We start from the raw sequence: 23691 nt of genomic DNA, 5'->3' as shown, positions 1-23691 counted from the left end.
TCTCAGGAGGTTCTCTGGATCATTACTGCTCACAAGTGCATCTAATGACTCAGTAGATAATGAGGTTATTTGAATGAAGACTACAACACTATGCTTATGGGTACGATTGGCCTAGAATAGGAGAAATTTAAAAAATTAACCTTAAACTTAAAATATTTTACAATATCACTTCAAAATGATTTTCTGTATCTAAAATCCTTATTTATTTATTTATTTATTTATTTTTTGGAACAGGGTCTCACTCTGTCACCCAGGCTGGATGGAGTACAGTGGTACGATCTCAGCTCACTGCAACCTCTGCCTCCTGGGTTCAAGTGATTCTCCTGCCTCAGCCTCCTGAGTAGCTTGGATTACAGGCATCTGCCACCACGCCCAGCTAATTTTTGTATTTTTAGTAGAGACGGGGTTTCACCATGTTAGTCAGGCTGGTCTTGAACTCTGACCTCAAATGATCCACCCGCCTCAGCTTCCCAAAGTGCTGGGATTACAGATGTGAGCCACTAGGCCCAGCCTAAAATCCATAATTATTAATATGAAATAATGTTCAGGTGCCCCCTCACCTGTGGTGCACACAGTTCCTTGAAGCTGGGGTCTGTACTTGTGCTCGTGCTTGTGGGAGCAGGGGTTTTGAGTAGACTCCCGGAAACAAAATATCGCCTGCTGTGTTGGGTTTTGCTGGAGGCTGCATACTCCTCCTCCAAATGGAATTGGGCAGCCCTCTCATATGATGAAGTTATTTCTTCCTCTGTCTCCCATACATGAGTGTCTTGTGTTGCTATTACCCCCTGCAGGAATGATACTAAAATATTATCAACCAAAAAGACAAATGCATTGGCCAATCAGAATGGACATAGTGCTTGCTAGAGAAGCACCCTGGGGTCTCTCTTCTATGCCAGTTATTATCCATTTTGTAGGGAGATCTGGGGGCTCCAGAGGAGGGACTAGGTGACAAGGTGTTTCTCAGGGGCTCAGGGGCTCCTAGGGGGTTCAAATTTGTACAAGTTGAATAACGTTGTGGTTTTGTTTTTTGTTTTGAGACAGGGTCTCACTTTGTTGCCCAGGCTGGAGTGCAGTGGTGTGAACACTGTTCACTGCAGCCTTGACCTCCTGGGCTCAAGCGATCCTCCTGCCTCAGCCTCTTGAGTAGCTGGGACTATAGGTGTGCACCACTATGCCTAATTTTTGATTTTTTGATTTTTTTGTAGAGACAGGGTTTTGCCAACACCTGGGTTTAAGCGATCCACCCACCTCTGCCTCCCAAAGTGCTGGGATTACAGGTGATTAATGTTTTAATGTCTGTCTTCCCCACCAGACCGTGAGCAGCTTGAGGGTATGAGCTCTATTTTAGTAGTCTTGAGTATCTCTACTATCTAACACAACGTCAGCCCCTAGTAGGCACTTAGTAAATATTTACTGTGCAAAATGGAAATATGCCTGTTTAAACATTTGGTGTTTGTTGGGGACTCTGCCTTAAGCTAGCTACTGCCCTAGACAATTTGGGGGATGTAAACAGAATTAAGAGTTGGCATTTATTTTTGATGAGTTTTCAGTCTAGTTAGCAGACTCTAGTAGAAACTGTCTTGTTCATCTTCATTGCCCTGTGCCTGATGCAGTGCCTGGCACATAGCAAGCACTCAGTAAACATTTGTTGTAAATTCACGTGTCTGGGCTAGAAGGGTTGCTTCAGACTGGTCATTCTTTGTCTACCCCTCCAAATCTGCCAGCCCAGCAAACTCAGCTCCACAGAATTACTCCCAGTGATCCAACAAACTATTACGGTTAGCCAGGAACAAAAGCCACTAGGAAAATAATGCATCACTTTTCATCTGGATGTTTCCAAAGGAACTGAAGTATTAAAGTCACAGTTGTCCCAATCAGATCATCTTTTCAAAGGAATTACAGGGTTGTGAGCCAACAGCAACCACATACACCTTTGCAGTAATCAGAACCAGCGTTCTCAATGCTGAAAGCAAAATCAAGTAAACAAGGTTGTGTTGTGGACTTCCTTGACCCAGACTTTCAGGAAGGAGCTGACACACTGCCCAGACTCGCGCTCACCCACATCGCTCAGAAGCCAAACAAACTCGAGAAGCTCGTGTTTTCCCAGCTGTATGATGCACTCACTTCACCAAGTGACTGGCCAGAAAACAAGAAAAAGAAAAAAGAAAAATCCCTCGTTCAGACCAGTCAGGGGAAGAATTGCTTCAGCTGGCCTTTGCTTTTTATTTTCATGAAGTATCAAGAAATCTAAAAATGGAGGAAGTTAGATCTATGACTTTTAGTCACTTAAAAGGAAACAAAATATCATTTTTTTTCTTTTAGAGAGCTGATCGTGTTATTACGCTGCCTTAAAACTTCAGTGGCTTTCTATCTTATAATCTTCAAACCCCTTGGTATCACTTCCAGGTCTTTCATAACTTGTTTAAAACAATCTTTCTAGCCACATCTGCCTCCTTTCCTCCTTTCCTCCACATCTGCTCAAGAACTGAAAGCTGTTCTTGAGCTTTGCCAGGCTCCCATGGTCTTAAATACTGCATGTGCTTTCTTGCCTACATGCTTTTTTGTTCATGCTATTCCTTTTGCTTGGAATACCCTTCCTTGCCTTGATCACTAGGAGAACTACAACTCATCCTTCAAGACGAGTTCAAATGGCACTGTTACTCACCCCAACAGCAGATTTAGCTTCTCCTTCATCTGTCTCCCCTTAGGACTACTTTGTATGTACCTCTTACTGCACTTGCTCTCTATATCATTCATCCACTCATTCAACAACATTCACTGTCTTTGCACTTTGTACCAGATACTATGTGAGGTGTTGAGGATCCAAGTGTAAAAGTCCCTATCTAGTGGGGCATGCAGACAAGTAAATTGATTGTTATGAGACAGAATTGTGTTTTTGGTAAAGGTAAGCACAGGTTGCTTTGGAAAATCCGAGGAGGATCACATGCCGCAGTCTGATTGGAGGGAGAGAATCCAAAGGGCTTTTTGGAGGAGATGACACCAGAACAGTGTAAAGAACAAGGGGTTTTTGTGTCCATTCTTGGCAGAGCACTCCTGAAGAAAAGAGTTAATCATAGCTCATATCAAATCAAGTCGTTTATTCTATACATGTTCACTGAACTCTTTGCTAGGAGACAAACACTCCCAGGAGCAGCTTAGGAACTAGGCAGAAGCAGTCAGGAGTGAGAGAAGTGGGTAAGACAAATAAGAGAGGAAATCAAGGATGAGTCTCAGGTTTCTAGTTTAGGCGAATGGGTGGTAGTGGATTAGGGCTGGCATGTGCAGTTGGGCAGGTTGTGGACTCACAGATGCAGAAGGAGGCACAAGTTCAATGAAGAAGAGCCTTACACTTGATCCCACCACTTAAGTACCACCACTTAATATATGATGTTGGAATGGACCACAATTGAGACAATTGTTTTGTTTTATTCAAAGCAAGCCTTGGCTAGGCGCAGTGGTTCACGCCTATAATCCCAGAATTTTGGGAGGCCAAAGCAGGTGGATCATTTGAGGTCAGGAGTTTGAGACCAGCTTGGCCAACAAGGTGAGACCCTGTCAATACTAAAAATACAAAAATTAGTCAGACGTGGTGGTGCTCACCTGTAATCCCAGCTACTTAGAAGGCTGAGGTTGGAGAATTGCTTGAACCTGGGAGGCGGAGGTCGCAGTGAGCCAAGATCATGCCATTGCAATCCAGCCTGGGCATCAAAGCAAGACTCTGTTTCCAAAAAAAAAAAAAAACAACAAAAAAAAGGCAAGCCTATTCTTTCTTAAGTGAAACAAAACATCCACTTTCCTGCTATATTCACTTGGCTCCTTAATTTTCACACATAAAAAATCTCTACTGTGAATCACTCAAGTCTTTTACACATCCCTCTGCCTTTAGACCATTTTGACACCTCTACCAGAGATTTTAGGATTTCCTGCTTAAATGAAGCTTGAAAACTAGGTATAAAACTGAATACTCAGTTATTAATATTGTTAATAATGGGGTTATTGGTATAATAGTATTAAAAACATCCATGATTATTAAATTCATAACCAAAAATTGCCTTTAGTTTTTAGAATTATTTCAAGCTACAATTTGATCATCTCGTAATAGGGGTAATGCCTTTTCTTTTTGAGATGGGGTCTTGCTCTGTCTCCAAGGCTGGAGTGCAGTGGCATGATCTCTGCTCACTGCAACGTCTGCCTCCCAGGTTCAAGCAATTCTCCTGCCTCAGCCTCCAGAGTAGCTGAGATTACAGGCGTGTACCAGCACACCCCCACTAATTTTTGTATTTTCAGTAGAGACAGGTTTCACCATATTGGCCAGGCTGGTCTCTAAATCCTGACCTCAAGTGATCTATCCACCTGGGCCTCCCCAAGTGCTGAGATTACAGGCATAAGCAACCGCATCCAGCCCAGTAATGCCATTTTAACCCCACATTTTATTTTCCTTTTATTGTATTTTTTTCTTTTATATAGTGGAAGAAATCTCAGCAGGAATTTGATCACCAAAGATCCTTTACTAAAGCTAAACCTTTCAAAATAATTGAAATACATCCTAATGTACCCTAAATAATTTCCTCCTCAAAGTTTGGCTCTTTCTAAAACATGCCTTGGGTTGCCATTTGACTTCCTGTTACATTTAGACAGAAACGTAAATCTTTTAGTAAATATACTGCTTTAAGATGTATCCAGGCCTCTCAAAATCAGCTCTTTATTATTCTTGATTGCTATTCTTTGCCTTTTCCATCCCTTTCTAGAACTGCAGGGCCCCAACATATGTATCTCATAAAAATAGAAAATATAGTCTACAAAAGACAGCTGGGGTGGAAAGTGTAGCGATCATCGCTTTGTCATTGCCTATTTTTTCTCTTCAGCCTCACTGGCAACGTATTTAATTTGCTTTTTGTTATGAGCCCTATCCTCTTTTTTTTCTGTATTTTGTTCTTCAAATGTACTTCTCTTTGAAGCTGTTTATTATGGACTGTATTTTCTTTTTTAAAAACATTTCAACTTTTATTTTAGATAGGGGGTACATGTGCAGGTTTGTTACATGGTTATATTACATGATTCTGAGATTTGGGGTGTGATTGACCCCATCACCCAGATAGTGAGCATAGTACCCAATAGGTAGTTTTTCAACACTTGACCTTCTCTCTCCCTTCCCCCATGGTGTATATGTGCCACATTTTCTTAATCCAGTCTATCACTGATGGACATTTGGGTTGGTTCCAAGTCTTTGCTATTGTGAATAGTGCCACAGTAAACATACCTGTGCATGTGTCTTTATAGCAGCATGATTTATACTCCTTTGGGTATATGCCCAGTAATGGGATGGCTGGGTCAAATGGTATTTCTAGTTCTAGATCCTTGAGGAATCGCCACACTGTCTTCCACAATGGTTGAACTAGTTTACAGTCCCACCAATAGCGTAAAAGCGTTTCTATTTCCCCACATCCTGTCCAGCACCTGTTGTTTCCTGACTTTTTAATGATCACCATTCTAACTGGTGTGAGATGGTATCTCATTGTGGTTTTGATTTGCATTTCTCTGATGGCCAGTGATGATGAGCATTTTTTCATGTGTCTGTTTGCTGCATAAATGTCTTCTTTTGAGAAGTGTCCATTCATATCCTTTGCCTACTTTTTGATGTGGTTGTTTGATTTTTTTCTTGTAAATTTGTTTAAGTTCTTTGTAGATTCTGGATATTAGCCTTTTGTCAGATGGGTAGATTGTAAAAATGTTTTCCCATTCTGTAGGTTGCGTGTTCACTCTGATGGTAGTTTCTTTTGCTGTGCAGAAGCTCTTTAGTTTAATTAGATCCCATTTGTCAATTTTGGCTTTTGTTGCCATTGCTTTTGGTGTTTTAGTCATGAAGTCCTTGCCCATGCCTATGTCCTGAATGGTATTGCCTAGGTTTTCTTCTAGGGTTTTTATGGTTTTAGGTCTAACATTTAAGTCTTTAATCCATCTTGAATTAATTTTTGTATAAGGTGTAAGGAAGGGATCCAGTTTCAGCTTTCTACATATGGCTGGCCAGTTTTCCCAGCACCATTTATTAAATAGGGAATCCTTTCCCCATTTTGTGTTTTTGTCAGGTTTGTCAAAGATCAGATGGTTGTAGATGTGTGGTATTATTTCCGAGGGCTCTATTCTGTTCCATTGGTCTATATCTCTGTTTTGGTACCAGTACCATGCTGTTTTGGTTACTGTAGCCTTGAAGTATAGTTTGAAGTCAGGTAGCATGATGCCTCCAGCTTTGTTCTTTTGGCTTAGGATTGTCTTGGCAATGCAGGCTCTTTCTTGGTTCCATATGAATTTTAAAGTAGTTTTTTCCAATTTTGTGAAGAAAGTCATTGGTAGCTTGATGGGGATGGCATTGAATCTATAAATTACCTTGGGCGGTATGGCTATTTTCACAATATTGATTCTTCCTATCCATAAGCATGGAATGTTCTCCCATTTGTTTGTGTCCTCTTATTTTGTTGAGCAGTGGTTTGTAGTTCTCCTTGAAGAGTTCCTTCACATCCCTTGTAAGTTGGATTCCTAGGTATTTTATTCTCTTTGTAGCAATTGTGAATGGGAGTTCACTCATGATTTGGCTGTCTGTTTGTCTGTTATCGGTGTATAGGAATGCTTGTGATTTTTGCACATTGATTTTGTATCCTGAGACTTTGCTGAAGTTGCTTATCAGCTTAAGGAGATTTTGGGCTGAGACAATGGGGTTTTCTAAGTATACAATTATGTCATCTGCAAACAGGGACAATTTGACTTCCTCTTTTCCTAATTGAATACCCTTTATTTCTTTCTCTTGCCTGATTGCCCTGGCCAGAACTTCTAACACTATATTGAATAGGAGTGGTGAGAGAGGGTATCCTTGTCTTGTGTCAGTTTTCAAAGGGAATGCTTCTAGTTTTTTCCCATTCAGTATGATATTAGCTGTGGGTTTGTCATAAATAGTTCTTATTATTTTGGGATATGTCCCATCAATACCTAGTTTGTTGAGAATTTTTAGCATAAAAGGCTGTTGAATTAAGGAGGTAACTTCTGACATATTATAAATAGTACCATTTAAAAATAAAGCTCTTATATTACTCTCTTGGCTGGGCATGGTGGCTCATGCCTGTAATCCCAGTACTTTGGGAGGCCAAGGTTGGGGGACCATTTGAGGTCAGGAGTTTGAGACCAGCTTGGCCACTATGGCAAAACCATGTCTCTACTAAAAATACAAAAATTAGCCAGGCATGGTGGTCTCTGCCTGTAATCCCAGCTACTTGGGAGGCTGAAGCAGGAGAATTGCTTGAACCCAGGAGGTGGAGGTTGCAGTGAACTGAGATCGCACCACTGCACTCCAGCCTGGGTGGCACAATGAGACTCTGTCTCAAAAAATTAAAAAAAAAAAAAAATAAAGCTCTTACATTACTCTCTTAAATGTCAAAGAATTCTTAATACCACAGCAATTTGATACCAACTAGAGTGATTTGATATCCATCATCTAGTTAAAATTATATAAACAAGCTCTTTAATATACATTTTCATCATTTTTCTCCATTTCACTTCTACACAGAAGTTCATTCTAAAATAATAATGTTCAAAAACCTTTTATTTATCATTCTATTATACTTTTCTACTTCTACAACAAAACAAAATAAATATGTAAGTTAAATGCTGCAAGTGTTTTAAATTTTTTCCGAATTTAGTTATGATTAGCACAGAATTAACCAATACAACAGAGAAATATTATAAATTTTTATGCATAATTGTTAAACATAAAAAGTTTTTATTAGAATTACATATATTGATAAGCTGAGTAGCACTTTTTCTCAATTGCTTCTTGTATCCATGAATGAATTATTTATTGTTAGAATGAGACAGGGTGTAGTATCCATTCTATTTCTATTTGTTATTTTTACGGATAGAAACATTGAAAAACTGTGTTCACATAAGTAAGTAGGTAGGAATAGATTTCATAGCATTGACACTTAAGTTTAAACTATTTCATAGATATAAGACAAAGATCACATAGTCATTTACCACAAAGATGTTTTAAATGATCTATCAGCTGACAATTCAGTTCTGATGTCCTTCAATTCTGTTGAAAGCAAAGAATTGAAAGCCACATGACTTGCAAATAGATTTATTTCTCAGTCATTAGAATCCAGTTAAATACTGATATTTGGAAGTCTCCTTTTTTTTTTTCTTTCTGAGACAGGGCGCCACTCTGTCACCCATGTTGGAGCACACTGGCACCATCACAGCTCAGTGCAACCTCTGCCTCCCAGGCTCAAGCCATCCTCACACCTCAGCCTCTCAAGTAGCTGGGACTACAGGCGTGTGCCACCACGCCCAGCTAATTTTAATTTTTGTGGAGACGGGGTTTTGCCATGTTCCCTAGGCTGGTCTTGAACTCCTAGATTCAAGGGATCTGCCTACCTCAGGCCCCCAAAGTGCTGCGATTACAGACACAAGCCACCGTACCCAGCCTGGAGTTGTCTCTTTGTAGCACAGAGATTTCTCCACCTTGGAGCAATGCCCCAGGGTAAGTCTGGTCAGCAGTGAGGTGTGATTTTCTTTTGTAAGGTGAGAGAATGAACCTAATGAGGGAACAGGAAGGAGAGGAGGACCAGAAGAAAGAGTCCTTACACATACTAATTTTTGGAAAGTGTACTTATCATAGTTCAGGATCTGTAATTGATTCTTTAAAATCCTTTGGAAAGTCCTCAAATAGTATACCAATTCGAAAACCACTGTTACAAAGATTTCTGCCAAGTATCGTCATTTGTTAACTTGACAATAGAGCTTTTTTTAATTTATTTTTTTCTCAGAAGACCTATTAATATCTGTAAGAGCCAACATTCTTGGAATACTCCCTGGGAAATGCTACTTTAAAGATTTGATTAATAAATCTTAATTGGCTCCCCAATTAGATAATAAAATCTACAGCTGTGAGCCAGAGGGTGTTGAAGTTGTAGGAGAACATATATAATGATGATGATGATGACAATATTGATAGCTATTACTGATTACGTCAGTTTCGTATAGCAAAGACCGACCCTAACAAACACAAGTGAATACCAGCAATGAGGTACTTGTCTCACACAACAATAAACTCCTGGCCAGGTAGCCCTGGAGTAAAACAGTAGCTCAACAAGGTCATCAAGCACCCAGCTCTTTCTCTCCTGCCACGTCATCAACCTTAGCCGTGAACCTTGTGCTTGTTGCCTCATGACATCAACAGGGCTGCTCTACCTCCAGCCTCACAGTTAAGTTCCAGGCAAGACAAGAGAGCGGGGCAGACAGAGAGAGAGGAGCAAGGACTTGTGGCTTAGAAGCTTTGCCTTTTTATTTGGAAAAGTCAAAGACAGGTACTCACATCTCATTGGCCATAGCTGAGTTTTCTGGCCACCCCCAGCTGCAGGGAAGCTGGGAGTTTGGGTATTTCCTCTTCGACACTTTCTAGTAGAAGAAAGCAAAGAAGCAGGTGTTTGAGAAGGGATTTTGAGTGAACCAGTTTAGAGGATCTGTCACATCCTTCTATTCTGAGCTAGACATTTTATACATATTACATTTATTATAACAATCCTATGTGATAGGTTTATTATCCCCATTTTTCAGACAAGGAAATGAAAACTCACTGAGGTAAAGTAACCTCACAAGGTACTATAACTGATTTGTGTGAAAAAACTGGGATTGGAACAGTTCTTCTGATACTAAAGTCTGTGCTTTCCATCTCTGACCACCGCATGGGCTGTTTTGCTCTACATCCTGATACATTCCATGTCCTTCATAGCACAAGACCTAGAAAGTTCTGTTGGTTGCCGGGCGCAGTGGCTCACGCCTGTAATCCCAGCACTTTGGGAGGCTGAGGCGGGCGGATCACGAGGTCGGGAGATCGAGACCATCCTGGCTAACACGGTGAAACCCCATCTCTACTAAAAATACAAAAAATTAGCGGGGCGTGGTGGTGTGTGCCTGTAGTCCCACCTACTCGGAGGCTGAGGCAGGAGAATGGCGTGAACCCAGGAGGCGGAGCTTGCAGTGAGCCGAGATGGTGCCACTGCACTCCAGCCTGGGCGACAAAGCGAGACTCCGTCTCAAAAAAAAAAAAAAAAAAACCCGAAAGTTCTCTTGGAGTGCAGAGACTCCCAAAGCCTGTGCCAAGAGCAGAGGATTGGGGTGGGAAGGAGAGAATAAGAAAGACTCCCTCGGCCCCTCTTCCCCTCTCCCACGTAACTTAATCTTGACAAGAGCGGGTCACAGGAGAGAAGGGCAGGGAAGGAAGCAGCAGCTCTCCGCTGGGAACAGGCCACTGGGGCTCCTTTTGTGATTCTGACCCTGGACTTTCAAGTCACCTGGACTCTGCAGGCCTCAGTCTTGCTCTTCAGAGTGTATTTCCATGATTTAAGACAAATTCCCAGGACCTATGTTTGGGAGACTGCAGATTTGTGGTCTTGTGGGAAGTGAGTGTGATCACTCCTGAGGCAGCGTCCCCGTGCTCCGGAAGCTGTACCTTAGAATCCACCTGGCGTGAGACACCTTTCCGGCCCCTCCCCTCCCCTCCAAGCCCACCATGGACTCAGAGATAAATTCACTTCAGGGGCTCTGGGCTGTTGTGACCTAACAGGTCATAACTGATGAAGCAAGGGAGCCCCAGAAACTCCACGTGAGGGCACAGACCTCCAAAACTTTCTGGAATTCAACTGCTTCTCACAACTGTTAGTCTGGTCCAAGCCAGCATTGTCTTCCACTTAGATGACTGCAATGGCCTTCTATTGGTTCTCCCTGCAGCCACTTTGCCCTATAGCCTATCTGCCACAGAGCATCCAGGGTGATCATATGAATGCCTCGGACAGGCTGTGATGTCCTCTGCCTCAACCCAATAGCAGCTCCCTTTTTCTTTCAAAGTAAAAGCCAAAGTTTTGACAAAGGGCTTCTAAGGCCATACCCAATCTGCATGCTGTTCCTCACCTTCCCTGCCCCTCCCCCCATACCTTTCTAACCTCACTTTCTACCTCTTTCACCCTCTAAGACATCTTCCTGCCTCAGGGCCTTTGCACAGATTATTCTTTCTGTTGAGATCATTCTTCTCTCAGAGATCCAAATGGCTCTCTCATCTCCTTGAAGGCTTTGCTCAAAATGCCACCTTCTCATTGAGGCCACACCAACTACCCTGATTTAAAAATTCCACCCCCTCCACTTCTTCCCCCAACATGACCAGTCCTCCTTACCCTCCTCTGCTTTTTCCATGGCACTCATACCTTTCTAATACAGTATGTAACTGATTTATTTATTTAGCCTATAGACTGCTTCCTGCCATGTGGCAGAGACAATAACACTCACCAAATATTCCATGTGCTTCCTCACATTTGCTAGTTTTTTTGTTGTAGGCGAGGCTGTGTGATTAGTCCTGAGAGAAAGCATTGTGAGTCACTTCCAAGCTGCAGTACTGACAAGCCCATGGGAAGTTCTTCGGTCTCACTTTCCTCTGCCATCACAACTAAGGAACCTCAGATGAAACCTCTTGGGCCCCTGAGTCACTGCCTGGAAGACAATTGCCTTGTAGAATCACAATGGATTTGGTGCAAAAGAGAAATAAATAAAGCATTGTTTTGTTAAGCCACTGATACTCTGCCCTTATTAATACAGTATAACTTAGACTTCCCTGACAAATAGACCCCATTAGAATATAGGGTCCATGAGACCAGGATTGTCGTCTGTTTTGTTCTCTGATATATTTTGAACACCTGGATCAGTGCCTGGCACATAATAATCCCTCAGTAGATTTGTTGAATTAATGAATAGACTCCTGGACACAGGCCAGCATCCCTGACCCAGTCCAGTTTCTAGCTTCCTCTGGTGTGTAACAAATTCCCAAGACCTATGCTTGAAAGCTCCTTATGAGTAGGGAATAAATTGCAGTCATCTTGTATTGTGCCCAGTTTCATAAGGCCTTGTCCATTGTTACTATTCAGTAAATAGGGACTGACTGACTGACAGAAATAACTCAGTGCTAGCCCAGCTCTCTCCTGCAGTCGTCAGGTGGAAAGCTCTCAGCAGGAGAAGGAAGATGGCCAGTTCTAGTTCACGTACTCCTACAGTTTCAGCACAGAATATTGCTTCACCAAGAAAACTAAGGCTGTTTTGCCTGATCCCCTTCAGTGCCTCACTCTCTGACCTAAAATCTGGCCTCTCTCTGTACCTGTGCTCACGCCTTCACTGCCCTGTTCAAGGGCACTAAGCAGGGTACACTATTCTTTCCAGATTTCTACCTCCCATTCATACCTCAGGCCAATATTTTCTGATCTCTGACACTGCAGTTGTACTGAGCTTCCTCTTGGTGATGGCACCCAGGACCTTCTGATTGCCAAATGCAGTGGGACTTTTTTTTTTTATTATTATTGTGTGACGCACTGGAGACCTTCAGCTAATCTCCTTGTCACCTGCTACTACTTTGGCTCCCATGGCACCATCCTTTCCAGGTTCTGCTTATATCTCCTTGGCCATTCCTGTGCCTCCGTGGGCTCTTTTTCCTCTGCTCATTTCTTCAGGGTCCTCCAGGATGCTGTCCTCAGCTCACTGCTATGGGCACTTGACACAATTTCCTCATGGTTTCAACAACCTCCTGGATACTGATGATTGCCAAATCTTTGTCTCCAGCCCCAGTCTCTCTCCAGAACTTTAGCTGATTTACGTATCTGCCACCTGGAGAGACCCACCTGGAGGTCCCATGACTTGGGTGTCTTTTATGCACCCTCTCATATCTTCTTGGCCTAATTTCTGAGTCCATTAGTGGCTCTGGCAAGTGGTTCTACCCTGGCTTTGACTCAGTTTACACTGACAGTAACTTTTTTCAACAATTGGCTTAGACCATGCTTTGTACCTTGGGGCTTCTCAGATGTCCCTGGATGCCTAGTCATTCTGGTTGCCTGTGGACATGGCTAACACCTAGGCGTGTGCAACCCAGGTTGGGGGTGGGGGTTGGGGATAACATTTCTTGGGGAAACTGGATTACTAAAGTACAAGAATCAGTGGATAACTGCCTCTCCCTCTTATCTCTCAGGTGGACAGTCCTGAAATGCAGCATAAATGCTTCTTGGAGGCCCCAGGGGCCCAGCATCAGTGTCCCATGGCAGTGACCAATATGATACACATCTATTACTGGATTTCCATTTTTCCATTTTTCTTTATCCCACCCTCCCTGATCCCTCTCTCTGTTCTTGGGATCACTTCCCAGATAAATGACCCATGCATAAACCTTTGTCCCAGGCCTTCCTTTGAGGGAATCAAGGCTAAAATATCCTTTAGGCCCCTCTATCTCAATATGTCTAAAGCAGGACTCTTGGTCTTGCCCTCAATCCAACTCTTCTTCTTCTACTCTTACCCCAATCAGTCATCAAAGCTAAAAACTAGAGACTCATCTTTTCCCTCTTTCTCATCTCGATTTCAAGTCAATCCTGAATCTGCCCCTCTACTCCTTTCCTAAGACCACCTCACCCAAGCTGCTGCCTCCCCTCAGTTCTCTCTGCCTCTCCCCCAATCCTCTCAAATCCATCCTACACCCAATCGCCAGTGTGAAATATCTCAAGCGCAAATTTTTTGCCACAGTATCCTTGACTTAAGCCCCTTCAAAGGCTCTGTTGGTAGGATAAAACCAAGCACCTTGTTATGACATGGGGCCTCCTGGGACCTGCCCTTTGCCCACCTCTTCAGAATCATGGCTGAACTGCTTATGCTTTCCAGCACCATTCCCATTGTGCACTCACCAGAGAGGAAGAAAATACTTATTTTGAAGAGACCTTTTATTTTGTCTGCTGCAGAGCATCCCAACAGCATAGCTGCTATGAAGACAATGTTGGAAGAGCTATTCTCTAGACTTTTACATTCACAGGGCCTTTCTGGAGTCATAGCTTCACAATACACAGATGACAGGACAGTCAGGATGAGGGTTGGAGAAAGTACTGGAGGTACAGTCAGCACACCTGGGTTCCAGGCCTGCTGTGACACTGGCTAGCTGTGAGACTGTGGGTAAATTTCCTGGTTTCTGTATTCACAAAGTGGGAAAATGCCATCTAATTGCCACAGGGTGTGTGATGAGCACATAAAAGTAATGATGATGATGATGGTGATGGCTAACATTTATTGAGCACTTACCAGCAAGGCAATGGCAATGAAGAAGGTACCTGGTAAGCAGGTCATAGCTCTGCTGCTAACTTAGTAATGTTTTCTCAGTAAGTCATTTCCTGTGTCTTGACTTCAGTCTCACCCTGCAAGCAGTCGAGTTGAACTAGTTCAGGGCTTTTGACTGGGAGGTCACTAATATCCTTGATAATATAAGATAAAGTTCTGAGTTTATGAGCAGCTAGCACACTGAGCTATTGCTTGTCCTAAAGTGGGTGAGCATACATCCGTTTTTAGCATCATTGGGATGCACACAGTGTGTTGAAGGTGACCTCACCAGCCCTTACATCAGCCTCCTTCCCCTGTGAAAAGAAATGATTGTGTCCTGAGCGAGAAAGTTAGAGATACTGAATCTCTTGCACTTTTTTTTTTTTTTTTTTTTTTTGGTCCAGCACACAGTAACAATGAGGGTAATTCTGCCAAAAAAACAACTTTTCTTGGCATGCATTGTGCTGTTCAAATCCATGGAATTTATTGCCACATCATTGCCAAGTTGGACAAATTCTTATCAGAGCCCAGTCAAATCCAAGGACAACTCAAGGCCTGCCATCTCTCTGCATGATGTCCACGCTTCTCGTGTGGCCTCCTCACCCACCGTGGATTCTGCACACCTTCCTGAGGGCCTGGTAACAAGGAAGACGGACACTGGTACTCTGATCCTTCACCACTCAGCTCTAAAATGATGCCTTTGCTATAACTTTAGGGTTTTGTTTTGTTTGTTCATTTGTTTCCTCCCATCCTTCAATACCTTATTATTTCCCTGTATGAAGTGAAAATGTGATGGAGTAAATATATTGACTATTTTCTCTGTTCTGTTACTACCAAAGTCACACTCCCCATTTTGACTCATTTCTTTTCATATTTGATTATTTTCTGACTAGTTTCTGATCATATTTACATGATTTTCAATAACCTGCTGCTTGCTACATAATTGAGGTGGTCAGAATAAAAATCCCGAAGTGGGCATGAATTGGAAGACATTTATCCAGCCATGGTGAGGGGAGTGAAACTGCATCCATGGCAAAGAAGATACAAACTGGGCAGAGTGATTGTCCCTTTATTTCTCCAAAAGCCAGGGGTTTGTAGAAGAGCTTTCCTGGGTGGGCTTTCCTGACGGGGAGAGCTAAGGGCAGAGAATCTAGGATAACACTTGGCCTTCATCCATTCCATGACACCTTACACCTTTGGCATCTATTTGGCTCTTGGTAGGATGGGGGAAATATGAGATGAAGAAAGAGGAGATTTGCCACCTCTGACTTCCCCTCATGACTCCCAGGTCACATTAGCACTAACACTAGTTATATTTTAAAGTGTCTTATTTGTTTATGTCACAAATAATGATTGAACACACACTGTGTATATACGAGGCTCTGTACTAGACACTGGAGACACAATGCAAAGCAGCCATACTCCCAGCTCTGTGGAGTACTCACGATGTAGTGCATGCAAAAAGACAATCAGATGTGGAAAGTGTCCAATGAGTTCTGTAGAATGTGGCCCATTAGATCTCTTATTTACAGCATTGTGGCTGGTATAATTAAATTATTTGAGCCATTATTTGTTAGTGTTGGTCTTCCATTTTCAATTAAAAATCCCATAAGGACTGTAAGTCCTAGCATAATGCCTAGCCTGTGAGGAAGAGCTCAATAAACATTTATGAAGAAGGAAAGAAGAGGAGAGGAGGGAAGAAAGGAGGGAGGGAAGAAGAAGGGATGAAATAGAAAGAAAAGAAAGAGAAATCAGTTGTAGTGGTTCGCCCCTGTAATCCCAGTGACTTGGGAGGCTGAGACAGGAGGATTGCTTGAGCCTAGGAGTTTGAGGTTGCAATGAGCCATGATTGCATCACTGCACTCTGGTTTGAGTAACAGAGTGAGACCCTGTGGAGAAAGAAAGGCAGGAAGAAAGTAAGAAATAAAGGAAAGAAAGAATGAGAAAGAAAACTAAAGAACGAAAGAATGAAAGAAAGAGAGAGAAAGAAAGGAAAGAAAAAGGAGAAAGAAGGAAAGAAAGAAAGAATGAAAGAAAGAAAGGAAGGAAGGAAGGAGGAAAGAAAGGGAAAGAAAGAAAGAAAGAGAAAGAAAGAAAGAAAAAGAAAAGAAAGAAAGAAAGAAAAAGAAAGAAAGAAAGAAAAAGAAAGAAAGAAAGAAAAAGAAAGAAAGAAAGAAAGAAAGAAAGGAAGAAAGAAAGAAAGAAAGAAAGGAAGGAAGGAAGAAAGAGAGAGAGAGACAGGAGAGGAGAGGGAAGGAAAGGAGAGGAAAGGAGAAAGGTAGATTAGTGTCCTGGAAGAAGGGTGAAAGGACAGTGTGAATAAACTCTGGGCATGTAGAGGGAAGCTGGGTGCTGAGAAGGCAAGGAAATGGATCTAAGTGAGAGGAGGTTAAGGCGGCAGGCACTAGGTGTATAGGAAGGAAGTGGATGTTTCATCTGGGAAAATTCCATGGCAGAAAAAAGGCAGGTGGCTGTGCAGAGCCTGGGGACTTGTCATAAAGTTCACCCTCTGTCTGGCTGGGAGGTGTCCTGACTGCAGAGAGCCACACCTCTGGCTGCACCTGGGAATCCCTGACCTAGGGCTGATGCTGTGCCAGGTGGGGCAGAGAACTCTGGACTCTGGACTCAAACAGACCTGATTTGCCTTTAGCCTGTGCTGTCAATAACCTAAAGTTAGGTTTCTCTAAAGAGCTGTTGAGGTGATGAGCTGTGCTGGAAGAACCTGGCCAATGCCTTCTGGTGGAGGCCGGCCTGGGCTCTCTTCATAAAGATGCATTTTGTTTTAGCTAATTGATCCCCATGAACCATTGTTCTAGTTTACTGTTTCTCATCCTTAGCTATATTCGCACTATAATTACACTTTTCTCACTATTTCTTAGAAGCCTTCTATTTCAAATAGAACTGTGGTCTTACCTATAAAAACCACATTTCCCAAACACGGATTGTGATTGATAGTCACAAGGGCACTTATAGGGAAAACTCTGGAAAAATGAACAGCACGGCTGGAGGGTATAGTATGTGCACGGCCTTGTGCTGAGTGCTTGCATTGCAATATTCCATCTAGTCTTTGCAGCAGCCCTGTGGGGCAGGGGCTATTGTTATCCCCAGTTGACAGGGAAGGAAATGAGATCCAAGCAGGCTTCAGTTACCTCTCTGCAGTCTCTCAACCACACATGGTGGAAACAGGACCCACAAGCAGGGCTGACTCTCTCGGTCAGGCCTAGACACTCCAGCCCCAAGCCAGGCCAAGGTGATGCAGGCCCCAGTGGCAATGAGCTGCGGTTTTAGAAGAAAAGTGGACAAACAGTTTCTACCCTAATTGTTACATCTATTTTTAAAGTCTTTTTCTTTTATCTTGATAAGTGATGGTCATTTTTCATATACAATAAGTATGTAAAGTTTTATTTAATAAAGTCTGAAAGTGAACATTTAAAAGAGAAGTGTTCTGTAATGGTGTAGTGGATATATGGATACAGGGAGAGTGAAGGTGAACACAGGTGATGATCTGGGGAAACTCAGGCCGCCCTCAGGGCTGATTTTGATCTTTGCTATTGGACTCTGTGACACTGTCAGTCTGCCAACCCTCATGGGACGTGCCACTGGGGTTTGTTGCATCTTACTGGGCTTTGCCTAATTGGTCATGCCTGTGTGGGTCTGTCTCATCTCTCGGGTCATGGCTGTGCCCCATCTTGACAGAATAAATATCAGAAACTAGGTAAAAGGGGATTTGGCAAATATCAGGAAACGAAATGTCTTCAGCTGCAATGGGCTCAGGACACACAAGGGCTTGCTGGGAAGCGACACGAAAGATGAGGATCCCCTCTGTCCTCTGCACAGGACCTGTGGCAAGTCAGGAGGGGCATGTACACACAGAGAGAGGGTCTCTGGAGGGAAAAGGCTGTTGTATTTACCAGGAGGCTGCAGCCTCAGAGATTTCCTGCTGTCACAGTGAAGGCGACCTGCTTCAGGCCTGTGTAACTATCGTTCTGACCTTTACTCTTTCTGTAGGCATGAAGCCTCATACTTTCCAGGTACTCATTAAAATTGTTCTGAATTCACTCCCCTTGCCACTGCACTTGGGAGAGAACATTCTACGTAGAGGACCACAATTAGAGTTGACTAGGCACCCAGCTCTGTTCCTCCACTACTGAAAACTAGATAATGCAGCAATCTACTTTCTAATGATTACTGGGAGTTTCTTTTGCATGACGCAGTTCTCCCAGGACCACTCCCTGAGTGAATGGATAATCAGGTCCCAGAGCTGCAAGGCTTTATCCAGTTCTTGGATAAAACTATATAAACCTATCTCCTAAAGTATCCCTGCTGCCTCCTCACTCCCTACCCACCCCATAGCTGACGAGGTGGAAAAACTATTTTTGTGCAGTCCACTCAAAAGCAAAAGTCCTCTTATGTTAAAGAGTGTTAAGTCGTAAGATTTAACAACAGGTCAATAATGTCAAATAACTTGGCTTATTGATAATGAAAGTTGTGTGCCCCTTGTGTTTGTGTTCAAGGTAAGGAAAAGTTAATAGTCTGAGCAAATATTTTTGAGCAGATAATTTCTGCTGCTTTAATAAACAATATGTTTAAGGATGGGGGCTTTAGAATGACACTAATTGGGCCAGGCATGGTGGCTCATGCCTGTAATTCCAACACTTTGGGAGGCCAAGGTGGGAGCATTGCTTGAGCCCAGGAGTTCAAGACCAGCCTGGGCAACATAGTGAGAACTCATATCTAAAATAAAATATTAGCCCTGTGTGGTGGCACACGCCTGTGGTCTCAGCTGCTTGGGAGGCTGAGGAGGGAGGATATCTGGAGTCTAGGAGTTTGAGGCTACAGTGAGCTATGATTGCATCACTGCACTACAGCCTGGGCAACAGAGCAAGAACCTGTCTCAAGAAAACAATCACACTAATTTCAGTTCAAGTTTCTGCTCTGCCAATTAGCTGTGGCAATTTGGGCAAGTTACTTTCCCTCTCTGAATCTGTTTCTTTATCTGGACATGGGAACACTGTCTCTGGTGTCCCATGGAGCAGAGATTCTGTTAGGCTCACTCTGGTAATGAGGTTTTGATAAGGCCTGATGAGGGTAGGCATCCCATGAAAGCTGAGAGTAGGAACCATTCTGAGGAGCAGGGCATGGGGGTCTTTCAGAGACTGGAACTGGGCCCCAGGGCAGGAATGTGTGGATCTTTACTCTAGTGCTCACCACCTATGTGGCTATTAATACCACTCTCCAAGTGTTGGCCTACCCTTGGTCTGCTTCTCTTTCCTTCATGAAGTAGTTTCTCTCCCTCACCCCAGGTATCCTTTCTCTCCCTCATGGCTTCTGCTTACTCATGTCCATGACTTACTCATGCCCTCAATGCACTCAAGCTCGTCATGGCCTCTCTGGCTTCTTATCTTTCAACTTCAGTTTCTACGGTGAAATAGAGGACAATAGATTTCCTCTATTTTCTCAACTTGAACTTTCTAAAAGCAAAAATTAATGAGAATAAAGCCTTTTGTTTTTTGATATCCTATGAACTGCTGGCTAGACAATGGTTGCAGTTGGGCCCAGGGTGCATCCCCGATGTAGTCAGAGGTGTGTGTGTGTGTGCACTAGTGTGTGTGTATGTTTGAGGACAGTCATATTGGGCAAATGAAAGCCACTGAGGGCAACCTATTTGTTGAGTGCAGGTGATTGATGTGTAGTAGCCCCCCCCCCCCAAAAAAAAAGTCTCCTAAGGTTATAGTGAAGATGCAACGAGATAAAACTTGTAGGGGACCTAGCACAGAGCTAGGACACGTAGGAAGTTCTAAAAAATAAAATAGCTGCTATGTTATTCATCTTCTTATTATGCGATTGTTGTTATTATTATTCTAATCTACAATGAGTGCAGACTTGGTTCCAAAGGCACAGGGTAATTTTCAGGCTGCTAATAGAAGACACAGTGGGTAATTATTTTCTTCACACAACTAGGTCAACTTCACTAAAGACAGGGAGAGAGACGGGAAATAGAACCTCTCTATGTACAACATCAAGGAATTAAAAAAAAGGTCCTCAGAGCAAACAAACATTAAGAGTTCCTCTTTAAGTTACCCTTTAAAACCACAAATACGATCCTGTGAGCCTACCTAACTCTTTTAAGGACTTCTCTTTTTTCTTAAATAAAGGCACAAATTCTTCATAAGACCTTACGTATTCTGCACCCTCTCTCCCACCGTGCGCGCCACAGACACACACACAGACACACACACACACACACACACACACACACACACACATACTTCCCAGCTTCCTTCTGCACCACAAATACCTTGCTTGGGGAGCTGCAGTCACGTTGACCCACTGGCACTTCTGCGACACCAGCACACCTTGTTCGTGTTGTACACAGGGCTCGACACCGCGCTGTTGAGCCTAGGACACTCTTCTCCGCCCTTCCCCAGCCCTTTTCTTAGTTAATGTCCACTCACCCTTTGTCTCTGTTCAAACAGCAGAGAAGTTTTCCCTAGCCCATGTTCTTTTATATAAGGTACACACTCACAGAATCAAATGCATTTTCTTCAGCCCATTATTTTACTGTAATTTGTGTCTGCTTCTCTGAAAAGGCTGTCAACCTCCAGTCCCAAGACCTTGCAGGCACTCAGTAAATATCTTTTGATTAAATGAATCAGTGATGGTTTTGCTACTAAATGCAACTGCCTATCTCAGAAGCTAAGACAACACTGGAAGGTAAAAACATTCAATATTACACCATTATTAAAAGTTAAAAACACACATGCAAAGTTCACCAAATTTGACTCTGTTCTATGCTCAAAGGAAATTACAACACATTTTTAAAAACTGTTATTTTACAGGCCACATTCATTAGCCAGAATGCAATAAATTTAGAAATTAACAGGGAGCCAAAAAAAAAATCTATACTCCTTAACTATAAAAACACACTTCTAAAGACCTCTTGGTTTAAAGAGGAAGTAAACCACTTAGAACTAGACCACAGTGAAAGTAGCACACATCAAAACTAATGGAATATGGCCAAACCAATTTTTAGAAAAAAACTCTAGTCTTACATTTATTTATTAGAAATATAAAAAAGATTGAAAAGCAAAACAAAATAAAGCCAAGTAAATAGTAAGAAATAAATTAATATGGAAGCAGAAATTACTGAAACAGGAAAAAAACTCAGCAAAATTAATCAATAAAACCACAGATTTGCTTTATTTTAAGGTAAAAATTATTTGGCTACAATAGTTAATAAAAAGAAAAACCAATATTACCTATTGCTTAATAGGCCATATCAGGCATGAAAAGGGATTTGTACAGATATAAAAGATCACTTAAAAGGAGCATTATGCACAATTTTATAACAAGGAATTTGAGACCCAGATGAAAAGGATTTTCTAAGAAAATATAAATAACCAAACTTTGGGAAGAATAGAAAACATTAATAAACCATTACGGAAACTGAACTATTAGTTAAATGTGTACCTCCTTCCAGTCCATGCAAGGGCATCAGGCTCAAAAGGCTTATAGGCATGTTCTCCTAAAATATAGATGAACAAATAGTATGTTCATGATCTTACATGTACAGAAGGCCTCCTTAAGTCATAAAAACAAAGAAAAAGGTGAGAAAATTTGACACATCAAAACTAAAATCTTATCGATGACAAAAGACGTCATTAACAAAAGTTATGGTCTAGGAGAAAATATTTGCATTTGCAGATATATATGTGTATGTGCATATATACACACATACACATATGTGCATACATACACGTATGTGCATACATACACATACATAATGCAAACACATATAACAGGCAAAAGAATGGTATCCTGGTGTTATTGACTGAATTGTGTTCTCTCTTGAATTCATATATTGAAGCACAAACCCCCAATGTGATTATATTTAGAGACAGGGCTTTTAAGAGGTAATTAAGGTTAAATGAGATCATAAGGGTTGGATCCTAATCCAATAGGATTGATAGCCTTTTTTAAAAAAAATCATTTTTTGTAGAAATGGTGTATCCCTATGTTGCCCAGGCTGGTCTCAAACTCCTGGGCTCAAGCAATACTCCCTCTTTGGCCTCTCAAAATGCTGGGATTACAGGTGTGAGCTACCATGTTCATGCAACCGGATGGCCTTCTAAGAAGAGGAAGAGACCTTCTCTCTCTCTCTCTCTCTCTCTCTCTCTCTTTCTCTCTCTGTCTCCCTCCCTCCCTCCTTGCACACACTAAGGAGAGGCCCTATGAGAACACAGGAAGAAGGCATTGTCTGCAACCCAAGTGACAAACCCTCACCAGACACTAACCCTTCTGGCATCTTGATTTTTGATTTCTAGCCTCCAGAACTGTGAGAAATTTTTGTTGTCTGGCTACCCAGTCTATAGTATTTTGTTATGGCAGCCCAGGCTGACTAAGACACCTGGATATATCAACCTATAAGAAGAAGAAGAAGAAAAGACAAAAAAAAAAAACAAACCTGATTTTAAAAAGTCAAAGATATGAACAGGATATTCACAGGATGGTTATGGTCAATAAACATAAGAAAAATGCTTAGCAATACTAAAATACCTTTTTAACGACCATCAGATTGACAAACTCTGTAAACAATTTGCTCATCTCCAGAATTAGCAAGTGTGAGGAGTGATAGAATGTAAATTGGTAACAGTGACTTTCGAGGTAAATATGGGACTATTTTAAAGTATAAAAATGTATGTAACCTAAAATCCCACAATTTTATTTCTCTATATCTATTCCTAGAAAGCAACAGACACATACAATATGCTCACCAAGGCATTATTTCTGAAAGCAAAAGCTTTGAAAGAATGAGGGGCTGGCACTGGCAGCGTGGTCAGACAGAGAGAGGCTGGACCCAGAGAGGCTGAGAGGAGAGCCATGGAGGATGCTAGTGGGTTACTGTATCAGGGTAGGGTTGCCCCAGAGAGAGGGCTCAGCATTGACTGCCTGGGTTAGGATAGCCAGGGAGCCACAGCCAGGCCACAGAGCAGCCATGGCACCCATAAAAGCTAAGCTGAGATTGAATGAGGCAAGAGCAGCACCCCGTCGCCCAAACCCAGAGAGGAAATGACTAGTTACCAGCCTTGGACTTCAGGTTCTCATGCCTGTAGAACAAGCAGCAAGCAGGCAGACAAGGGACATCACCCTGAAAACCAGAGAAGGGACAGGGCCCAAGGACTCTAGCTCTTCCATCTGTCCAGTAAGGAGCAATAGCCATGCCAGCCCCCTTAGACCCAGGAACCATCACAGGGAGGAAACCAGGAGGAAGAAAGGGTGTCAGAGACACACAGCATCTTATCCAAGAGACATGGTACACCATCTAAAAGGAACTGTTTAAATGATCATGTTAGACTACTGTTTAAATCAGGCTGACTCTTGAGCAGATTTTATTTCCTCCCACTCCCCAGGGGGTGATTTGGTGAGGAAGACCAAATCAGCAAAGAAAGATCATTTTTGTTTGAATATCTGAATTATGAGGTGAGTGCATATGTCATCCTAATAACCTCTGCTTTTTATTTTTCTTTCATGAAAGAA

General features: G+C 42.3%; 2 long non-coding RNA genes across 3 annotated transcripts in view; one reads left to right on the top strand and one right to left on the bottom strand.

Moving 5' to 3' along the window:
* Positions 1-16364, top strand: part of LOC106999154 (uncharacterized) — a 28414-nt gene extending 12050 nt beyond the window's left edge. Inside the window, exon 4 of the long non-coding RNA XR_013401130.1 lies at positions 14559-16364. This is a non-coding gene — a long non-coding RNA (uncharacterized LOC106999154). The remainder of the gene's footprint in view (positions 1-14558) is intronic.
* LOC114672105 (uncharacterized) overlaps positions 1-20572 on the bottom strand; it is a 39401-nt gene extending 18829 nt beyond the window's left edge. Inside the window, exons 1-3 of one of the 2 annotated variants that reach the window (XR_003722301.2) lie at positions 20453-20572; positions 11329-11529; positions 9362-9444 (exon numbers count right to left, since the gene is read on the bottom strand). This is a non-coding gene — a long non-coding RNA (uncharacterized LOC114672105). Of the gene's footprint in view, positions 1-9361; positions 9445-11328; positions 14546-20452 lie in introns of those variants that run through there. The other variant, XR_013401134.1, reaches the window with a different exon arrangement.
* Positions 20573-23691: the final 3119 nt, after the last annotated feature.

The sequence above is a fragment of the Macaca mulatta genome, chromosome 1, assembly GCF_049350105.2.
Source record: "Macaca mulatta isolate MMU2019108-1 chromosome 1, T2T-MMU8v2.0, whole genome shotgun sequence".
Lineage (NCBI taxonomy): Eukaryota > Metazoa > Chordata > Mammalia > Primates > Cercopithecidae > Macaca > Macaca mulatta.
This window is presented reverse-complemented; position numbering and strand designations above follow the sequence as displayed.